The sequence below is a fragment of the Rattus rattus genome, chromosome 3 (assembly GCF_011064425.1).
Source record: "Rattus rattus isolate New Zealand chromosome 3, Rrattus_CSIRO_v1, whole genome shotgun sequence".
In the NCBI taxonomy this organism is placed as follows: domain Eukaryota; kingdom Metazoa; phylum Chordata; class Mammalia; order Rodentia; family Muridae; genus Rattus; species Rattus rattus.
The window spans coordinates 62,155,497-62,168,629 of NC_046156.1; the positions used below are offsets into that span (position 1 = coordinate 62,155,497).

General features: G+C 40.7%; 1 protein-coding gene and 1 pseudogene across 2 annotated transcripts in view; one reads left to right on the forward strand and one right to left on the reverse strand.

Annotated features, from left to right (window-relative positions):
* Positions 1–13,133, forward strand: part of Pip5k1a (phosphatidylinositol-4-phosphate 5-kinase type 1 alpha) — a 41,963-nt gene that overhangs the window by 5,780 nt on the left and 23,050 nt on the right. The gene's annotated exons all lie outside the window — the stretch shown is intronic.
* On the reverse strand, positions 4,758–5,258 carry LOC116896572 (annotated as a pseudogene).

Genomic DNA, 13,133 nt, shown 5'->3' on the forward strand with positions numbered 1-13,133 from the left:
AGCCAGGATTTCATTAAGGCCTGAGAACTTGATGTCATCCTTCTGCTTTAGCCTTCCTGGAGCTAAGATACAGGAGAGAGCAACCAACTCGGCTGCTTTTTTATTTTCTCTTTTTTAAAAGAGTCTTCCTGTGCTACCCAGGTTTGTCTCTTTATTTATAATCTTTCTGCTTCAGCCTTCCAAGCTGAGAGTACAGGTGAGTGCCACTATGCCTAGAGTGATTTTTTTTTTAAATCCTTTTGAAATTCAACCTTTTTCTTATCTAAAGTTGTTTCTTTTTTTCCCCTATTTTTCTCACTGTGTAGCCATTGATGATTTGGAACTTGCTATGTAGACCAGGGTTTACTTCTAGTAAGTAAATCGGTCTGCCTCTGCCTTCAAATGTCTTAGAATTTTTGAGTGTCCTTACCTTATATGGCATGAAGAAAATAATTAGGGTGCGAACACACACACATGCACACGTGTGCACAAATGCAATCACTCGCACATGCACACATGGTATATTTAAAATGAATAAATGAAGGCAGCAAGACCAGGTGTGGTATAGGCCTGTAATCCTAGTACTTTACAGTGAGAGGAAGATCAGGAGTTCAAGGCCAACCTGGGTAACATGAGACCCTGTCTTAAAAAAAACAAAAAACAAAAAAACAAAAGAAAGATTAAAATAACATGTTCCTTTTTCTGTCTTTTCTTTCTTAGTGTGGGTGCTTTTGGGGATGAGGAATAAAAAGTACTGTCTTCTCCATAGCAAGGTGGAGGGGATCTCTTACATTCCAAACTAAGCCCAACATTGTGTCTCAGAGATGGTATTTGGACAGATGAAGTATCCAAGGGGACTTCTGAGGGGAAGGAAGAGATCTGTTTTTGAATACATAATTAGAGAGTATCAGCTCATCTCTACAAAATGTAGGAAAACAAGCTTGCTAAAGTACAAGTTCTCACTGACAAGAATGTGTTTAAAAGCGGCCATAGTTTTATCTATTTATTTGAAGCTCAGGGACCTTTTTGTTAGAGTTTGAGGGAAAACAGGGCAGGCAAGCTGAAAGTTGTAGTATCTGCTAGAGGGGATGGAGAGAGTCACAATTCTGTTTGTGTACATGTGTCAGGGTTTGCCACATGTGTGCAGGTGTAGAGGTCAGAAGACAGCAAAGATTCTTGGAGCAGAAGTTACAGTTGGTTATAAACAATTGGTGCTAGGAACTGAACTTTGTAAGAACAGCCAGTAACTATTGAGCCCCCAAAGTCATGCCTTTGAAGTTAGGCATGGAGTTCAGAAAAACGGAGAAAGTCCAGTGTTTTTTTTTTTTTTTTTGGAGCTGAGGACCGAACCCAGGGCCTTGCACTTCCTGGGCAAGCGCTCTACCACTGAGCTAAATCCCCAACTCCTAAGTCCAGTGTTTCAAAGCATAACTCAGCTTTGAGCCAGTATCTGGAAGAAAAAAAAAAAGAGGAAGGAAAAGGCAGGTGTTTTAAATTCTGACTCAGGCTGTGTGGAGAAAGCTCCATAAGCAGCTGCCTATATTTTTATTTTGCTGGTGGAGGGAAGTGCTGTTTAGGGAGTTGATGTTTACTTTGCTGTTTAAAAGCTACTGTTTTTTTGTTTGTTTGTTTGTTTGTTTGTTTGTTTTGTTTTTGCTGAAACATGTATTTTGTCTATATACTTTTTCCTCCAAGTGCCCAGGATCGAATGCAAGTATAAGCTAATCGAACTCTACAACTGAGTGATATTTCAACCCGGAGTACATGTATATTAATCCAGATATCCGGAAGCAGGGTTGAGTGTGATGGCATGCCTGAGTTCATAGGATTCCCAGGACTCAGGTAGAAAGAAGCAGGAGCATTGCTGCAAGCTTCGAGGCCTGTCTGGTCGGCATAGCTCCAACTGTAGGGCAAGAGAGGCTCTGCCACAAAAGAAAAATCCAATTCGGACACAGAGTTAGGGGTTAGTAGTCTGTCAAGCATCTTAAATGCCTCTTGACTATGGCTGGCTAAATCAGAATGCTCAGGTCTTTTAAGAAAAAGACTTAGCTGGTTGTGATGATACAAACCATTAATACCAACATTCTTTGTAGGCAGAGGTAGGCTGATTTCTGAGACCGGGCTAGCCTGGTCTACATAGTGAGTTCCGGGATAACAAAAGGTACATAGTGAGACCTTGTCTTGGGGGAAAAAAAAGGAAGGAAGGAAGGAAGGAAGAAAAGAAAACCTTAGGTTTTTGAGCATAATATTGGTATCAAGGGATATAGTGAAATTTGCCCTTATGGTACTGGAGGTAAAGGTACATTAGAAGGGAATATTTATTTTTATTGCACCTTCTCATTTCCTAAATTTAGGCAGCTGGGGTTTACACAGCCTTACTAGGACCAGGGTATTTTGGAGAGGCTGAATGGTATTAAAAGATCTTAGTAAACCTGTGGCTCATTCCTTGATATTCCTGGCAATATGTTGGCTCTTAGGTGACAAGATTGGTAAATCAAACTGAAACAAATGTTTTTTACATTTTGTGTATATGTGGTAGTGGGGCATGCCAGGGTGCAGATACACGGAGGTCAGAAGACAATGTGTGATCACGCTCCTCCTAGAACTCTAGCATCCATCTCTCATCCATCTTCACTCAACATGGACCCCAACTGCTCCTGCGCGGGCTCCTACAAATGTACCTCCTGTAAGAAAAGTTGCTACTGCTGCTGCCCTGTGGGCTGTGCCAAGTGCTCCCAGGGCTGCATCTGCAAAGAGGCTTCGGACAAGTGCAGCTGCTGTGCCTGAAGTGGGGGTGTCCCCACAGCTGTGTAAATAGAATATGTAAGAATCTAGCAGCCGGGTTGGGATTTAGCTCAGTGGTAGAGCGCTTGCCTAGGAAGCATAAGGCCCTGGGTTCGGTCCCCAGCTGAAAAAAAAAAAAAAAAAAAAGAATCTAGCAGCCGCCGCCGCCGCCTTCTTCTCCTCCTCCTCCTCCTCCTCTTCTTCCTCCTCCTCCTCCTCCTCCTTCTTCTTCTTTTTTGCCTTTTTTTTTTGCCTTTTTTTGTACAACCCTGACCCATTCTTTATTTTTCTATAAAGCTTGTAACTGACAATAGAAAAATGTTGACTATTTAAAAAAAAAAAAAAAAAGACAACTTGTAGAGGAGTTAGTCCTCTCCTTCCACCATGGGAGTTCTGGGGATTGAACTTAAAGTTATTGGGCTTGGTGGTAAGTACCTTTACTGGACAAGCCATCTAGCTGTCCCAGTTCAAACTGCTTTTGAGCTTTTATTTTTAGACCCTTCCTTGACTTTTCTGACATTCTCAGAGAAAGAAATCAATACCTGCTGGAAAATAAAATTGAGCTTTTCCTTCAGTGTGGCTTAGTTTTAATTGCCTTTATTCAGTTACTGCCAACGAGGTAGTTGTGGTTCACTTTTTTCCCCCTTCTTTTGAGACAGTCTGATATGCACAAGCTGGCCTCAGATTCACTTTGTAACTAAGGCAGACCTTGAACCCATGGTCCTCTGGCTGCTACTTTCTGGGTACAAGAATTAAAAGTGTACACCATGCTGTCTTGGAACTTGCTCTGTAGCCCAGGCTGGCCTGAAACTCAGATCTGCCTCTGCCTCCCAAGTGCTGAGACTGAAGGTGTGTGCTGCTAGTAGTGTTTTAACTGTTACTGTTTAACCTCTTGAAACAGTCGTCTTTGTATCCTTTTCTGGCCTTTAACTTGAGATCCTCTTGTCTTAGTTTTCTGAGTACTCAATTACTGGCATGTGCCACCAGTCCTGGGCAGTGTCATCCTTTTTCTGTCTTCTTTCACTTTGTCATTTAGAACTGTGCTCTGCAGTACTTCTCAGCATGCTCGTGTTGTTGAGTACTTTTCTTTAGGATCACACTGTGCCTCCCACCTGAAGGGCATAGTTAGAATGATTTTCAGTGTCCCAAATTAGAAGAGCAATGAGGTGCTCTGCATAGTTCAGCAAACACACTAGCTTGGGTTGCTGCTGCTGCTGCTGCTGTTGTTATTGTTGTTGTTGCTGCTGCTGCTGTTTGTTTTGTTGTTGTAGAGAGTTTAGCTTTTGATTTTGCTGGGGTTTTATTTGTTCTTTAATCTTTGGCTTTCAGTCTTCCCAAACTAGCTCCTAAGAACATTTTTACTTTGTGAACCATTTAAGTTGTAGTATTGGTAAGACTGCATTGAGTCTTTGTGATACCTTGTCTATGACCTGTAAAACTAGTCAGAGGAATGTATGTCCAACTAGCCTCTAGCATTCACAAATTATATGTGTACTTCAGACACTGAAGTCAGTCACAGAGTGTCTTTTGGGTTTCTTGTCTGGTGAATGATGTCATCTCATCTCCAAAGGAAATGCTTCTTCTCTGAAAGAGTTGGGAGTGGCTTTAATACTGAGGCCAAAGCTGTTTGTTCCACATACTAGGAGGAGCCCAACTGACTTCAGAGTTCTTTACTGTCTGACCAATCTTTGTTTAAGTTGTCACCTTTATTTTTGAAGACTTGCTTTTATTAAATGTATGTGTATCTGTGTGTGTGATGTCAGTGAATGCTGTTTGTGTGCCAGTGTCTGCCGAGGCAAGAAGAGGGCTTTGGAGTCCTTGGAGTTTGACTTAAGGATGCTGCGAGCCCCATTGGTGCGTGCTAGGAACTGAACTCAAATCTCTCAGAATTATTTTGATAATTTTCTGTTTCTTTTTGACATTTTCTTTTTTCAATTTAGTATTTTTATTTTTATTATTATTTTTTTTTACTTTTATTTATTTACTCTCTTAGTTTAAATCTGGGATGGGTACAGCATCACACGGATTCTGTGTCCAATGGCCTTTGCAGGAAGGTTGCTTCGGAATTTGGCACGAACCATGCCACTGTTTCCATGGGCCCGAGTTACTTTTCCCCAGATCACTCTGGTTTTGTTTGGTTTGCCTCCAGGAGTCACTGTATTGTTTTTTGCTTTCTACACATAAGCACACCTCTTGCCTAAGTAGAACTCAGTTTCATCTTGGGCATAAACACCTTCAATTTTTTTTTTTTTTTTTTTTTTTTTTGTTCTTTTTTTTCGGAGCTGGGGGACCGAACCCAGGGCCTTGAGCTTCCTAGGCAAGCGCTCTACCACTGAGCTAAATCCCCAACCCCAAACACCTTCAATTTTAAGAAGAGCCGTGTGCTCTCTTTGGTTCCGGAGGCCTCGCTTGTAGCCAGCAAAAATGGCCTTGCACCACAACCTTCCAGACATACTTGTTTTTTTAGAAGTCCTGTTCCCAGCAGGCCTCCAAAGACGCCAAGATGGTGGAAAGAGCTAGTATTATTTTTTTACTATTATAGGTGTTTTGCCCTCATGTGTTTCTGAGCCCACCATATGGGTGGCTGAGTCCTCTAGAAAAGCAGCCAGTTCTCTTAACTGCTGAGCCATCCATCCTTCCTCTATCCACCCTTCTTTTTTTTTTTTCTGGTTATTTTTAATTTGAAACTTTAGATTCAAGTTGTCTGGTATTATCAAGCAGACTTGCAGAGATTAACAGTGGTGTTTTGCAGAATAACTAGAAGCCAGTCCTTCCAGTATCTCTTTGTCCATAAACATTTGAAGGATAGGGGCGTTTTGTTTTGTTTTTTTTTAAATTATTAGTATATGTGTGTATGAGTGTGTGTACTTGCCCTTGGCTGCATGTGGAGGTCAGGGACCAACCTTGGGAGTGGCTTTTAGCCTCTTTACTTATCTGACTTTTTATGTGGGTTCTAGGGGACAACTCAGGTTCTCAGGCCTGTCCACAGAAAGAGCATGAGTTTTTACCTTCAGAGTTTTCTACCAGCCCCCATGGTTCCCTTTCTCAAAGAAGAGTCTCTAATATATATTTGTATAGGTTTGTGTAAGATTATAGGTTATCCCAAAGTAAATACTTAAGATATTTTTTTTTTGTTTGTTTGTTTCTTTTTTTCGGAGCTGGGGACCGAACCCAGGGCCTTGCGGTTGCTAGGCAAGCGCTCTACCACTGAGCCAAATCCCCAACCCCAAGATATTTTGATATATGAAGATGGCGCTTATTTTTATATTGTTTTCTAGGTGGCAGTGGTAGCTGCTACAACTGTTGCTTCTCCTCCTAAAGATTTTTTAAAAATTATTTTTGTTTCATATGTATTGGTGTTTTGCCTGCATATATGTCTTGTCAGTGTGAGGGTGTCATGTCCCCTGGAGTTACAGACAGTCGTGAGCTGCTGTGTGGGTACTGGGAAGTGAACTGTGGTTCTCTGGAAGAACACCCAGTTCCTAACCACTGAGCTATTTCTCCAGCCCCATAAAGATTCTTACTTATTTTAAATTATGTGTGTATGTGTCAGTGTGTGGACATGTTCATGTGAATGACTGAGGCATCAGATCCTCTGGAACTTGATTAGCCATCTCTCCAACCTTGTCGGACGTGTTATTAATTAATATTTTTATACTTCTCTGTGTGTGTGTTGGGGCTGTCAAAGAATAAATAGGAGGTCATTTCCTTCTCTACTGTGTTGGTCTTAAGGATTGAACTCAGGTTGGCAGGTACCTTTATTAACTCTAGGCATTTCTTCTCACTTTTTATGCTTCTAACTTATTTTTGTAGCTTAGAGCAGTGACTTTGTTACGAGCTTGCATTGATGTGTGTTTGGGTGGTTGGTGGTGGTTTGTTGGGTGGGTGGTTGAGCACTGTAATACCGGAAACTAAATGTTGTAAAAAAAAGAGAATGACCCTGAACTTTCTGTGTGTGTCTCTTTAATTTGCAATATACAGATTATATTTCTTGTGCTGTAGAGATGGCTCAGCAGTTAAGAGCACTGGCTGTTTTTCTAGAGGACTCAGATTCAATTCCCAGCAACCACATGGAGATTCACAACTGTCTGTAATTCTAATTTTAGGAAATTCAGTACCTTTATCTGGCCTCCATGGGCAAGAGGCATGCACATGGTATACAAATGAACATGCAGTCAACACATCAATATATAAAAATAAATCAGGGGTTGGGGATTTAGCTCAAAGGCCCTGGGTTCAGTCCCCAGCTCCGGAAAAAAAAAAAAAAAAAAAGAAAGAAAAAGAAAAAGAAATCAATCTTAAGCCAGGTGGTAGTGGTATACACTACTACCCACTTTTAATGCTGGCATTTTGGAGGCAGTCAGGCGAATCTCTGAATTTGAGGCCAGAGGGAGTTCCAGGACAGCCAGGGCTAAACAGAGAAGCTCTGTCTCAAAAAACCAACAACAACAACAACAAAAATCAGTCTTTAAAAAACAAAACTGTGGGGCTGGAAAGATGGCTCAGCAGTGAAGGGCTCTGATTGCTCAGGCCTTCGGTTCAAATCCCAATATCTACATGGTGGCTTGTAACTGTAAAGCCAAGATCTGACACTCTCACATAGGCATACATGCAAACAACATCAGCACACATAGAATAAAGGTAAATAGATTTAAAAGATTTAAAAATAATTAAAATAAAAACCATGCAACTTATAAAAGGTTTATCTGATCTTCAAGAAAAACAAACTAATCAAGTCAAGCTGATACCAGCATGTATACATGGTCATTTTTGATGACTTTTTATATATATAAATAAGTAGGGTTGGGGATTTAGTTCAGTGGTAGAGCGCTTGAAGGCCCTGGGTTCGGTCCCCAGCTCTGAAAAAAAGAAAAGAAAAGAAAAAAAAAAAACATGCCAGACCACTGTCTGGCAACTATTGGAAATTTTGTGCTAGAACGACATCTCTTGGGTCGGAGGAACTTCACCGTGGTGCTGGAAACTGAGCGCCATGCTATACTTAAGAGTTTTATTAATGTGATTTAGTCTACTGTAAGCAACTAGAACTCCAAAAGTGATAACTTTATGTTTTCCCTTACTAGGTTTCAGCTTTCTGTGCTGTGGGGTCCGCCGTAAGAGAGGTAGCTCTGATGTGTGTCTGTGCTGAAGGTGCATGAGCTCCTTGCAATAGCTAGCAGCCTGGCTGGCTCTTCTGTAGCAGCTGTACTAGTGCCTGGGTCCTTTGTCAGGACAATGCTGTCTTGTCTTAGCATGGACGTGTGGACTCCTTCTCAGTTCTGTTTCAATAAATTAATTAGTCCCAGCTTTTTTTTTTTTTTTTTTGTTGTTGTTGTTGTTGTTTTTATTTTTGTTTTTTTAAATTCAGTTTTTGTTTTTTTTTTATGTTGTACTTCTCATTTCTCTTGACTTTTTTCCCATTCTGTAGATAGGGGTATAAAGTATATGGTTATACCTGAGCATGGTGTCTCATACCTTTAATCCCAGTGCTCAGGAGGGGAAGGCAGAAGAATTGCCTTAAGTTCAGGACCAGCTTGAGCATACGTGAATTACAGGTGGAGCTGAACTACAGAGTAAGATCTTGATTTAAAAAAAAAAAGAAAACCAAAAAACCCAAACAAGTAGTTTTAGTAATTGACAGTGATAATTGATAATGTTTCTAGAGAAGTTACTGCAAGTCCTGTGTGTCGTAACTCTTAAAACAGCTTTGTGGAGATGCATGGTGCAATTTCTGTGACTTCTTTTTGATGGGTGTGGGGAGGGGTTTGCAGGAGACTCACCTCAGCCTATAGATTTGAATACACTCCATGAAAATAGTTTGCATTACCGCCAGGCCCTATTTCTACATGTTATAGAGGAAGTAACGACCTAGAGCAGATTAGTCAAACAAATGTTTACTTCTGTTGAGACCTAGCAGGTCTAGATGCCTGATTATAAAGCCCATGTTATTTTCTCTCTGTTCTTTTTTGTTTTTCTTTTCTGAGCACATATTCTTTCTGTGTTGTTACTGCCCCCGCTAGTCTATTTTTTCTGGTACTGAGGATCAAACCTACCTAGTGCCTTGAACACTGAAGAGGAACAGCTAAATTCTCTGCTCTCCCCTTGCTAATCTTTAAGTCACTATGTGAACTAACTTGGCTGTAAACTAGATACTTCTTGCTGAATGTATTGTCTGAGCCAGAAGTTCTTGATGGAGGAGAGAATAGCACAGACAAAAAACTTAGTCTTTCTTATTTCCTTCAAAAGCATCAAGATCCTGAGTTCTTGCAAGCATAGTATGGGAATTGTTAGTCATTCTTTCAGAAACTAGTTTAGAAGTTAACATGCAACTTTAAAAAATGATGTACTTATTTTTATTTTATGTGTATGGTGCTTTCTTGCATGTCTTTCTATGTACCGCTTGTATGTTTGGTGCTCATGAAGGCCAGAAGAGCTGTAGTTACAGATGGTTGTGAGCCACCAAGTGGATACTGAGAATTGAATCAGGTCCTGTGGAAGAACAGTCAGGGCTTAACTGCTAACCCATCTCTCCAGCTCTGATAACATACATTTTGCCAAGAATTAATAACTAAATCTTATAGACAAGTACAATATGTCTAAAAGAAACTTGTTGAAGCCTTCTTTTGGTCTAATATAAACACAGCGGTGAAAAGCCATGCTGTTTTGTTAAAAACTTTTATTTATTAAAATGTATTGTGTGAGTGAGAGAGCTTACTGCTGGACTCTAATGTTCTATTTTGTTACAAAAGGCTCTCACTCTGTAGCTAATTGGGACCTTTGATCTTTTTCTCCTGTCTCAGACTCTCAGGTACTGGGATCGTGGCATGTGCTATTACTCAGACCTCAGAGGCCTTTTCTGAATGTTTCTTTCTTTCTTTTTTTTTTTTTTTTTAATAAAATAATATTAACCCTGACCATGGCGGTGCATGCCTTTAGTCCTAGCACTTGGGAGACAGAGGCAAGCAGATCTCTGAATTCAAGGCCAACCTGGTCTACAGGGTGAATTATGGGACAGTCAGGGCTATACAGAGAAACCCTGCCTTGAAAAAACAATGGTTATTGGTTATTGGTTTGCTGGCTTGAAAGTGAACAGATAGCTTTCATTTGTGGCAAGAGGGAAGCTAAGTCTTCACAAATGAGTCTCTATGCAAATGAGTCCTCTTTATGTTATTTCATTTTTTTTTTAGTTTTTGAGATAGGATCTCTCTATGTGGTCCTGTTTGTCCTGGATCGCTCTGTGTGGGCCAGTCTGGCCTTGAGCTTGCGGAGATCCACCTAATTCTGCCTGCTGAATGTTGAGATAAAAGATGTGAACCACCAAGCTGGACTCTTTATTTTTATGTGAAAGTCTTGCTATTTAGTCCTTCACTGGCCTAGAACTATGCATCCTACGCTGGCCTGGAACTCATTGCAGTCCTCCTGCTTCAGAAGCCTTTCAAGTGCTGGAAATTATTAGTGTGTACCAACAGGCCCAACTTTTTTGTTGTTGACATTTCATTTTTTGAGATAATGTCTATTTAATCTTGCCTTCCCCACCTCCACACTGATTTCTTTTGAGATAGGGTCTCACTGTGTAAGTCTGTGTTGAACAGAGACTTACACAGTGGATCACAGAGAGAGACTTACACAGAGTGGATCACAGAGATCCACTTGCCCCCTCCCCCTAATGATGCTAGGATCAAAGGCTAAGCCCAACTTTGCTGTATGTGAACTCTTTTTTTGGTGTTCTTTTGTAGTGGGCTCTCTACCTGCTTTAGAACTCCTATGTAGCACAGATTAGAACCTCTGCCTCTGCTTCTCGGGATGGTAGTACTACAGCTTTCTTCCCTCTCTCTCTTCTTTTCCCTCCCCAATTTTTACTTCTTTCCACTAGCTTCTTGCTTTTGCTTTGCTCATTTCCATTCCTCTCCCTCCAAACCTACCTCCTCTCTAACCTGGAATGTCTAAAATAACTTCAGTTCTCCTACAATTCCGTTGACAAACACTTGAGGACATATTTCTGTAGACCTGGGTGTAGTGCTGCAAGCCTGCAATTCCACCTAGTGGGAGGTAGGTAGAAGAGGATCGGGAACTCAAGGTCATCCTTGCCTACCTAGTGAATTGGAGGCCATTCTAGTCTTCAGAAGGCCTCAAAAAATAAAGGGTTGGGGGGAGTATTTCTAGAGATTACAAGTAGTCTTTTGGGGGGGTGGAAGGTTGTAACATAATCATAGTATTATTGTTATAGCTAAAACAATAGTTGTGGCTAGAAATGTAGTTCACTGGTAGAACATTTATTGTGTTTGCTTGTGTGAGGGCATGTGCTACAGCACATGTGTACGGAGGTTACAGGACAAGAGCCAGTTCTTCTCTTACAGGGATTTCAGAGATTGAATTCAGGCCATTAGCTTTGGCAAGTGCCCTCTAAGCAGTCTTCCCAGCCCTGAAGCCTTCAGTTTGTTCTTCTGTACTGTGAAAGAACAAAACAGACAAACAAACAAACAAAAACCAACAACAAAAAACACTTAATAAGAAGAAATAATATTTAAATTTTCCCTCTTAAGGGTTCTATCTACATATAAAAATTCTTACTGCATCTGTCTTTGTGGGAGAGGGTGTTGTCTGCCGTGGCACACTTACAGAGATCAAAGGAAAACTTGGAGGTGTCCTCTCTACCATATGTGTCCTGGGATCAGAATCAGATGTAGGTGGCAAGCACCTTCACCTACTGTCCATTTGCTGGCCCTTTTGTTTTTCCAGTCAGCATCTAAACAAGTTTAGGTAAGGTAAATGTAGTTGGGTAAATATTTTGTAAATCTTAAATTAAATAACCCCTATTCTTGTAGTAAGAGCCAGATGAGTTTATTTGTAAGCTTTCAAAGCTTTATACAAATAGACAGGTGTTGTTGTATGAACTTGTAGAGCAGTCAGTACTCAGGAAGTGGAGGCAGGATGATAGGATGATTAGATATTTAATATTATCCTTACTGTGTGTTGGATAGGGTTTGAGGGCCAGCCTAGGCTATGTGAGGCCCTGTCTCTGTCTCTCTCTCTGTCTCTGTGTGTGTGTGTCTCTCTCTGTCTCTCTGTATGTGTGTCTCTCTCTGTCTCTCTGTCTCTCTCAAGACAGGTGTTTTCTGTATAGCCTTGGCTATCCTGGAACTTACCAGGCTAACCTTGAACTCACTAGATCCACCTGCTTCTACCTCGAGAGTGCTAGGACTAAAGACATGTGCCACCTAGCCTGGTCTGAGCTACTATATTAAAAACATAAACTTAAAAATGGTATCATATTGTTGTAAGTGTGTTGTTCATGGAGAGAAATAGTTTTTTAAAAATTGTTAGAGTTGGGCTGGAGAGATGGCTCAGAGGTTAAGAGCACTGAGTGCTCTTCCAGAGGTCCTGAGTTCAATTCCCAGCAACCAGCAGCCACATGGTGGCTCATAGCCATCTGTAATGGGATCCGATACCCTCTTCTGGTGTGTCTGAAGACAGCTACAGTGTGTTCACATACATAAAATAAATAAATCTTTAAAAAAAAAATTGTTAGAGTTAGTGCCAAAGAGGTAGTCTGTTGGTGCCTAAGTGAAGTAGAAGAAAATGGAAGTAATTCAGCATTTATCTGGGCCTGCGATATGTAGCTCTGTGTCAGAATATCTGGTTAATATGCACAAGGCCCTGGCTTCACTACCCAGTGCTTGCTTTGTTTTTTTTGTTTTTTTTTTTTTTTTTTTAAATCAGGAAAGACAATAGACTGCCCAGGACTTACTTTATAGCATTTATAGACAAATTATCAGCCAATATACCATACACATGCCATCAGGTGATATATCCTCATCTGGGCTACATTTCCAAGTATGGACTGTGATAGTGTGAATATTTAATTAAAGAGACTTCAGAGTTTATCTTAGATGGGGGAGGGAAGGTCTCAAAATCCTGAGAAGAAAAATCTCCCTTTAAATAGGAGAGTTAATCTTAGTGTCAGAACTCATCTGACTTATATTAGGCTTCTTTCCTATAAAGAAATGTATGGATTATGGCTGTGAATTGTAAAATAATGTATACTGAAGATGTTGTTTGTTTTCTTTTCAAGTTAAGGGTTTCTCTGTGTAGCCCTGGCTGTTAAGGAACTTGCCTTGTAGACCAGGCTAGACTTGAACAGGAATTTGCCTGCCTTTGCCTCCCTCTGCCTGCCCCTGCCTCCCAATTGCTGGGATTAAAGATATATGCTGCCACTACACAGCTACTGAAGGTATTTTCAACAAATGCTAGGAAAAAAATCTCTGACCAACAACAATCTATTATTTGTATGAGATGATGTGGTTCAGGCTTTCCTTGAATTTACTCTGTAACCTAACATGACCTTGCCTCCATTTTCAAAGTACTGGAATTTT